Source organism: Gekko japonicus, unplaced genomic scaffold (assembly GCF_001447785.1).
Source record: "Gekko japonicus isolate JY-2015 unplaced genomic scaffold, Gekko_japonicus_V1.1 scaffold3112, whole genome shotgun sequence".
In the NCBI taxonomy this organism is placed as follows: Eukaryota; Metazoa; Chordata; class Lepidosauria; order Squamata; family Gekkonidae; genus Gekko; species Gekko japonicus.
This window is the reverse complement of record NW_015165334.1, coordinates 132,861-141,053: the sequence shown is the minus strand read 5'-3', so window position 1 is coordinate 141,053 and position 8,193 is coordinate 132,861.

Below are 8,193 nucleotides of genomic sequence, written 5' to 3'. Positions count from 1 at the left end.
TCCATTCTAGGATCCTAGCAAGCCATTGTTATGCGTCCTAAGCGAAGTCCTTTTGCAAGTACAGTTCAGGCTCAATACATAACAGTAATCTTGGGGGCTCAAATGGGATCCCAGCAGTCCCTAATTAATTGCTTCCCCTATCTAGGTTGGCTAGCCTCTAGGTGGGGCCTAGAGATCTTCTGGTACTGTATGCATACTTTTCAGGTACTAAAGCTGATCTCCAAAAAATAACAGATCAATTCTCCAGGAAAAAGGGCTGCTTTGGAGGGTGGACTCTGTGGCATTGTACCCTACTGAGGCCCCTCCCCTCCCCAAACCCCGCCCTCCCCAAGCTCCACCTCCAAAATCTCCAGATATATTCCAGCATAGGGCTGGTTACCCTTCCTCTAACACAGCTACTGTATTCCCCACTGGGAGAAAAATAATACAAGGGTGTGTCCTTTTTCCTCCAGTAGGACAAATATCAGCTTCTGCAGAGGGGGCAGTCTCTAATCTGGGAGAATCAGGTTTGATTCCCCACTCCTTCACATGCAGCCAGCTGGGTGACCTTGGGCCAGTCAAAATTCTCTGAGAGCTGTTCTCTCACTAGAAGGTCTCAAGAGAGCTCTCTCAGCCCCACCTACCTCACAGGGTGTCTGTTGTGGGGAGGGGAAGGGAAAGGAGTTTGTAAGCCGCTCTGAGACTCTGAGTGAAGGGCGGGGTATAAATCCAGCCTCTTCTTCTCTTCTTCTTTGGTGTAGTGGTTAAGTGCGCGGACTCTAATCTGGGAGAACCGGGTTGGATTCCCCACTCCTCCACTCGCAGCTGCTGGATGACCTTGGGCAAGTCATAGTTCTGTCAGAGTTGTCCTTGAAAAGAGCAGTTCCTGTCAGAGCTCTCTCAGCCACACCTACCTCACAGGGTGTCTGTTGTGGGGAGGGGAAGGGAAAGGAGTTTGTAAGCCGCTCTGAGACACCTTTGGGTAGTGAAGGGCGGGGTATTAATCCAATCTCTTCTTCTTCCTCTTCCTCCTCCTGCTGCTGCTCCTCCTCCTAACACTAGGGTTGCCAGCTCTGGCTCCAACCAGTGCCAGTGAGGGGGAGCTCACCACCTCCCTAGGCAGCTGATTCCCCAGTTGCACAACTCTGACTGTCAAAATGTTTCCCCTAATATCCAGCCGGTACCTTCCCGTCCTTAATTTAAACCCATTATTGTGAGTCCTCTCCTCTGTTGCCGACAGGAACAGCTGCCTGCCCTCCTCTCAGTGACAGTCGTTCAGATACTGAAAGAGAGCGATCATGTGCCCCCTCCTCATCTCCAGACTTAACATTCTCAAGTCCCTCAACCTTTCCTGATAGGGCTTGGTCTCCAGGCTCCCGATCGTCCTCGTGTGGCCAACCACCCTTAACGCAAACCCATTATTTCGAGTCCTCTCCTCTGCTGCCAAGAGGAACAGCTCCCTGCCCTCCTCTAAATGAAAGCCCTTCCAATACTTCAAGAGAGCCATCCTGTCCCCCCTCAACCTCCTCTTCTCCAGACGAAACATTCTCAAGTCCCTCAACCTTTCCTGATAGGGCTTGGTCTCCAGGCTCCCGATCATCCTCGTGTGGCCAACTACCCTTAACTCGAACCCATTATTGCCAGTCCTCTCCTCTGCTGCCAACAGGAGCAGCTCCTTGCCCTCCTCGAAGTGACAGCCCTTCCAATACTTCAAGAGAGCCATCCTGTCCCCCCTCAACCTCCTCTTCTCCAGACTAAACATTCCAAAATCCCTCAGCCTTTCCCCATAGGGCTTGATGATGATGATGATTAACAACAACAACAATTTTATTTATTTGATTGCCCTATCCCTGCTAAGCAGGGCTCTGGGCGATCTACAACAGAAGGCATATAGCCACCAGCCTATGTAAAAACTGTTAAAATTCTAATCACAAACAGAATTATAAGAAAGTAATAATAATGTTTAAAAACCTCCGATTTTGAAAAGTCCAAGATGGTGTCTCTAGAATTTGTATCCCTGTTCTAGACTGTCTGGCCACTTCTGGGCAGGGGGGAAGAAGCAGAAGCTCGGAGTCGGAGGGGGGAAGGGGAGAAGAGGGTGCCCACCGCCACAATGGAGAACCGTTGCTGCCCTCAACCGAAAGCCTCACAGGCCCTGCGGAACTGCAGGGTGGGAGTGGTGGCGCAGGCAGTAAAAAAAAAGCCTGCAAGATAATCCATCACTTGCCTTTGGCAGTTCGAGTCCCACCACGGCTAGGGTGAGTTCCCGGCCCTTGTCCTAGCTCCCGCCTACCCAGCGGTTCAAAAGCCTAGCAAGTAGATAAATGGGTACCTGCCTTAGGTGCAGGGGGGCACCCGCCTCCGGTGCAAAGTGGCAACGAAAGAAGAACTATGGTGCTGGCAGCAGGCGATGGTGGTGGAGAGGTGGAGCGATCCGGCGAAAAAGAACATGGCGGCGAGTCGACATCAAGCAGCTGGCGTTCCGGGTGGGGACTGGTCCAGGGTCACAGCGACGCAGCATGGCCAGAGCCAATCGGACAGAGGCCAATGCAGCAAGTCGTCGCACAGTCGCAGTCTATGGCTTCCCCTGAAGGAGCCACGCCGAACAACCACGAGGAAGCCACAGGAATATCAAAGCCGGCGGGGTGCCTGGTAGGCAATCACCTTCCCTACATTGTGTGGCCCTAGCTAGAAAGTTTAAATACCCATGTAAACCGCTCAGAGCCTCCGGGATGGAGCGGTATAGAAATTGAATTAATAAATAAATGAATAAGATCCCGCAGGGCCCTGATGGCATTAGGCAGAGAGTTCCACCAGATCCTAGTTTGATCCTTTTTACCGCTACACCATTCTGGCTTTCTAGCCACAGGGCTGCTGAGAGCCACCGTGGACCCCAGGACAAAATCCTGTCTTTCCCATGTGTTAAATACTGGGTTCTAGATGCATGGCAGTGATCAGCTCAGGTTTATTCAGTGATTTCAGTGAACTACAAGACAAGACTCCAGAGCCTCAGCTCTGTTAAATAGCCGGCGATTGCCACACCCAAACACACCCCACTCCCAGTGATAGGCTATTTACATAACATTACTACTTGATTGGTTACTTCCAGAGTCCTGGTCAGCTATTGTTCTCGTGCTCCAAGCTCAGCCAGTCTCTGGGGTGATTCAGTCAGGGATGAGTCAATCCCAATACATAACACCACATGACCCTGATCCACAACATATGTCAGAACAAAACAAAATCACTGGGCTTTCTATTAAAGTGAATAGGATAATGATTCTTACCTGTGACTAAGCCCCCTTGGATGAAGTGAGACATTAATCTCTCTCAAAACAGCACTAAATTGCGAAAATACTTTTTAAAAAAGTCCTCCCCTCCAGTCATACTCACAACAAGGTGATGCTTAACAGAGGAAGGAAAATCGGGAAGATGTGAGAAGTCGATTTCATCCTACAGGTGAGCCAAGTCTCCAGATGGTGTTCTCTTTTTACACCTACACTGATTTCAGAAAGTGAAATCCAACTAGTTCCAGCTCTCCCCTCCCATCTCATCACCTCCTCTCCTGCTGCTGCCTCCTTAGAGAGGGAAAAAAAAAAACAAGGCAGGAGACCATGGGCAGACTGGGCAACTGAAACTACCCCAGAAACAATTCCCAGACAGGCCGGATCCATGCTCCTGGTCAGGCTGAAAGTAGATCAAAAGGTACAGAATTGGCTACATCTTTTGGGAGTAATCCCAAAAATCCTTAGAAGTAGATCCCACTTTATTCTATGAGACTCATCCCCAGTTTTCTGTTTCCCTTGCATAAAGGTAAAGGTTCCCTTGCTCGAAAGCCAGTCGAATCCGACTCTAGGGTTGCGGTGCTCATCTCCGTTTCAAAGCTGAAGAGCCAGCGCTGTCCGAAGACGTTTCCGTGGTCATGTGGCCAGCGTGACTAAACACCAAGGCGCACGGAACGCTGTTACCATGCGTAGTTTCCTTGCATAGGAGCTTTTAAAAATTTAACATATACGTTTAATTAATTATAAGCTATCGCAACTCCGTAGCATGCATTTTAATGGGAATCACAACTGCTTTACTTCCTTAGTTAACAAACATTTTCCCCCATGTGTGTAGCAGTAACTGCAGACTGAGAATTCACTTCATGTGTCTGATTAAATAGATTCGAGCCATGAAAGCTGGAACTACAATACATGTTATTGTTTATGCTGGCACAAGATTCCTTTTTGTTTTTTGCCACAACAGACTAACATGGCTGTTATGTATTAGGTCAGGAACATTCCAGGACTGTTTCTACCAGAGACTGGCTGAGCTTGGAGCTCTAGAAAAATAGCCCACCAGGACTCTGGAAGTGACCAATGAGAAACTAATGTTATGTAAATAGCCTATTGTTGGGAGTTGGGTGTGTTTGGGTGTGGTTTTTGCATGCTATTTAAACAGGGCTGTTGCCTTGTTCCTGAAATCACTTAATAAAGTAGAGCTGTTCACTGCAATGCGTCTTGAACCCAGTATTTAACAATGGCTATCCCTCTAGAATTTGTCTTTTCTAGTTACTTAGTCTCTGTGCAAAGATCTCACTAGGACTTAGCCTAAGAGTTTGTTTTCAGCATGGTGTGCGTTCTGGAAGAAAAATTCTTCTGGGCATGCAACATTTTAAAACACATACACACTGCAGCTGCAGCAGTGTTCCCTCTAAACTGAGCTAGCTCACAGTTTTTTAGCCTCCAGTTCACACATTTTTGTCTTACCTCAGGAAGGATGGTGTAGTGGTTAAGTGCACAAACTCTAACCCAGGAGAACCAAGTTTAATTTCCCACTCCTCCACTTGCAGCTGCTGGATGACCTTGGGCAAGGCCCTGCGGCCTTCTGTCAGAGCTGTTCTTGAAAGAGCAGCTCTCGAAAGAGCTCTCTCAGCCCCACCTACCTCACAGGGTGTCTGTTGTGGGGAGGGGGAGGGAAGGTGATTGTAAGCCACTTCAAGACTCCTTCGGGTAGTTTTGTTGGACCTCCAGAGGAACTGGTTGGCCAATGTGTGAGACAGCACAGGATGCTGGACTAGATGGACCACTGGTCTGATCCAGCAGGGCTCTTCTGATGTTCTTAGGAAGGCCTCAGCCCCTGTTGTTGGCCCTCCAGAGGAACTGGTTGGCCACTGCATGAGACAGGATGCTGGACAAGACAGAGCACTGGTCTGATCCAGCAGGGCTTATGTTCTTCTGAAGGCCTCAGCCTCCATGCCCAGTTGTTGGCCCTCCAGAGGAACGTGTTGGCCACTGTGTGAGACAGGATGCTGGGCTAGAAGGACCAATGGACTGATCCAGCAGGGCTCTTCTTATGTTCTTATGAGACATTGCCCAGCTAACAAAATGCATATGTTGCGTGACCATGAAGTAGGGTTCGTGTAAATTTCTCATGAACATGCTTGGCAGTTCAATTTACTGTGTCAGTCAGATGCGAGCCGATTACCCGGTCAGTTCATTTCATGCCAAACATCCAGGAATGGCTGCTGGACAAGTTTTCATGTGGTTTTTCCAAAACTGAGCTCACATAAGGAGACTGCCAATTCAGACTGATTGGCAGCCATTCTCATTACTGGGAACTAGTTAGGTGAAAACGGAAGGGTAGAGATTTATTAAAGCACAGCCTTTGTTTATGACGGATTTATGAATAATTTAATTGTCTATTTAAACAATACCCTGCTGAGCAGAACAGTCATGCAGTAAGTTTGGAGGGAGGTTAGGAGAACAATCAGGCCACATGAGAACGTGGGCACACAGAAAGTCAGTTATCCTGTATATTTAGGAATATAGTGGAGTAACATAAGAACAGGGAGCGGTGGCGCAGGCAGTAAATGAAGCCTGCATTTCCACCTGGCTGAACAGCTTCGGCTGTTCGAGCCCCACCGTGGCCGGAGTGAGCTCCCGGCCCTATGTCCCAGCTCTCGCCCACCCAGCGGCTCGAAAGCCCATTAAAGGGCGAGTAGACAAATGGGTACCTGCTCTTAGAGCGGGGGGGCACCTGTCCTCGTGGCGTGGCGTGGCGGCGGCGTGAGCAGCGGAGCAGCGGCGACGGCGAAGAACATGGCGGCAGTTGGCGAGTCGAGCGAGAGAGCAGAGGCTGGGCCGGCGGAGTGTAGAGGCGGGGCGACGCGGCAGGCCGGAGCCAATTGGACAGAGGCCGGCTGTGGGAGCATGCGCTGATATGTGCTTGGCCCAGACCTGGGAGGAGTCGCAATGACTGAAGGAAGACCTGCTGTGTGTGGCCTTAGGTAGGAATTGTATCAAATGTATAAGGTAAACCGCTCAGAGCCCTTAGGGGGTGAGCGGTATATGAATCGAAGGGAATAATAACATAAGAAGAGCCCTGCTGGATCAGACCATTGGTTCATCTAGTCCAGCATCCTATCTCACATAGTGGCCAATCATAGAATCATAGAGTTGGAAGGGGCTATGCAGACCATCTAGTCCAACCCCCTGCCCAATGCAGGACCAGCCTAGAGCATCTCTGACAAATATCCGTCCAGCCTCTTCTTGAAAGCTGTCAGTGAAGGGGAGCGAACCACCTCTCTAGGCAGCTGATTCCACCTTTGAACCACTCTGACCGTGAAAAAGTGTTTCCTGATATCCAGACGACACCTTTCTGCATGTAATTTAAAACCATTGCTTCAGGTCCTATCCTCTACTGCCAACTGGAACAGCTCCTTGCCCTCCTTTCAAATATTTAAAGAGAACAATCTTCTCCAAAATAAACATTCCCAAGGCCCTTAGCCTTCCCTCGTAGGGCTCAGTCTCCAGGTCCTATCCTCTACTGCCAACTGGAACAGCTCCTTGCCCTCCTTTCAAATATTTAAAGAGAACAATCTTCTCCAAAATAAACATTCCCAAGGCCCTTAGCCTTCCCTCAGTCTCCAGATCCCTGATCATCCTCATCGCTCTCTTCTGCACCCTCTCAATTTTGTCCACATCCTTTGGAGGACCAACAACAGGGCACAGAGGCTGAGGCTTTCATAAGAATGGAAGAAGACCTCTGCTGGATCAGTCCATTGGTCCATCTAGTCCAGCATCCCATCTCAGCCAGTGGCCAACCTGTTCCTCTGGAGGGCCAACAATAGGGCACAGAGGCTGAGGTCTTCATATGAACATAAGAAGAGCTCTGCTGGATCAGACAATTGGTCCATCTAGTGCAGCATCCTGTCTCACATAGTGGCCAACCAGTGCTTCTGGAGGGCCAACAACAGGGCACAGAGGCCAAGACTTTCATAAGAACATAAGAAGAGCTCTGCTGGATCAGACCAGTGGTCCATCTAGTCCAGCATCCTGTCTCACACAGTGGCCAGCCAGTTCCTCTGGAGCCATGAACAGGTTGATGAACACTCCAATCAGTCACTGAAAAACCAGCTCCCTGTTCATAACCAGCAAACAAGATGTGAGCAGAACTGGTGGATATTCGAGCATCCCTACCTCGAAGCACGAGCGTTGTCAACAGCCCCAGTAGCTGAGGGTAGTGGTGAAAATGAACACAAGATAACAGGCTAAAAGGGGTGTGTGTCTTTTATTCTGAAAATTCACCCACTTCTCTCCCAGTGGTGGGAGCAAAATTTTCTTGTTTACTTGAGTTATTGTGCAGGGGATGCTAATGGGGCTGTAGATAAAAGTTGTCCCAATAAGCATTTGAGTCCAGTAGCACCTTAAAGGTCAGCATCTTTACCAGGGTTTAAGCTGTCAAAAGGCAACGCTCCCTTCGTCAGATACAAATGAGAATCGGGATCCATCAGTCCTTAAATCCTGGTCAAAAGTTATATTTGACTGTTATGTATGGGACTGAATCGTTCCTGATTGAATGGAACAGAAGAACAATAGCCTGCCAGGACCCTGAAAGTAACCAATCTAGTAGTAATGTTATATAAATAGCCTATCACTGGGAGTGGGGTGTATTTGGGTGTGGAGATTGCATGCTATTCAACAGGAGTCTTGTCTTGTGCTTGCTGAAGTCACTAATAAAGTAGAACTGATCACTAGGCTTGTGGTCTGTTCATCCATGGAACCCGCTGTTTAACAATGGCGACGAGGATGGGATTTGAACCCACACGTGCATACGTTGACCAAGAGAGCTTTGACTCTTGAAAGCTCATACCCTGGAGATCTTGTTAACCTTTAAGGTGCTACTGGACTCGAATTCTGCTCTTCAGCTGCAGACCCATGTCGCTGCCCACAG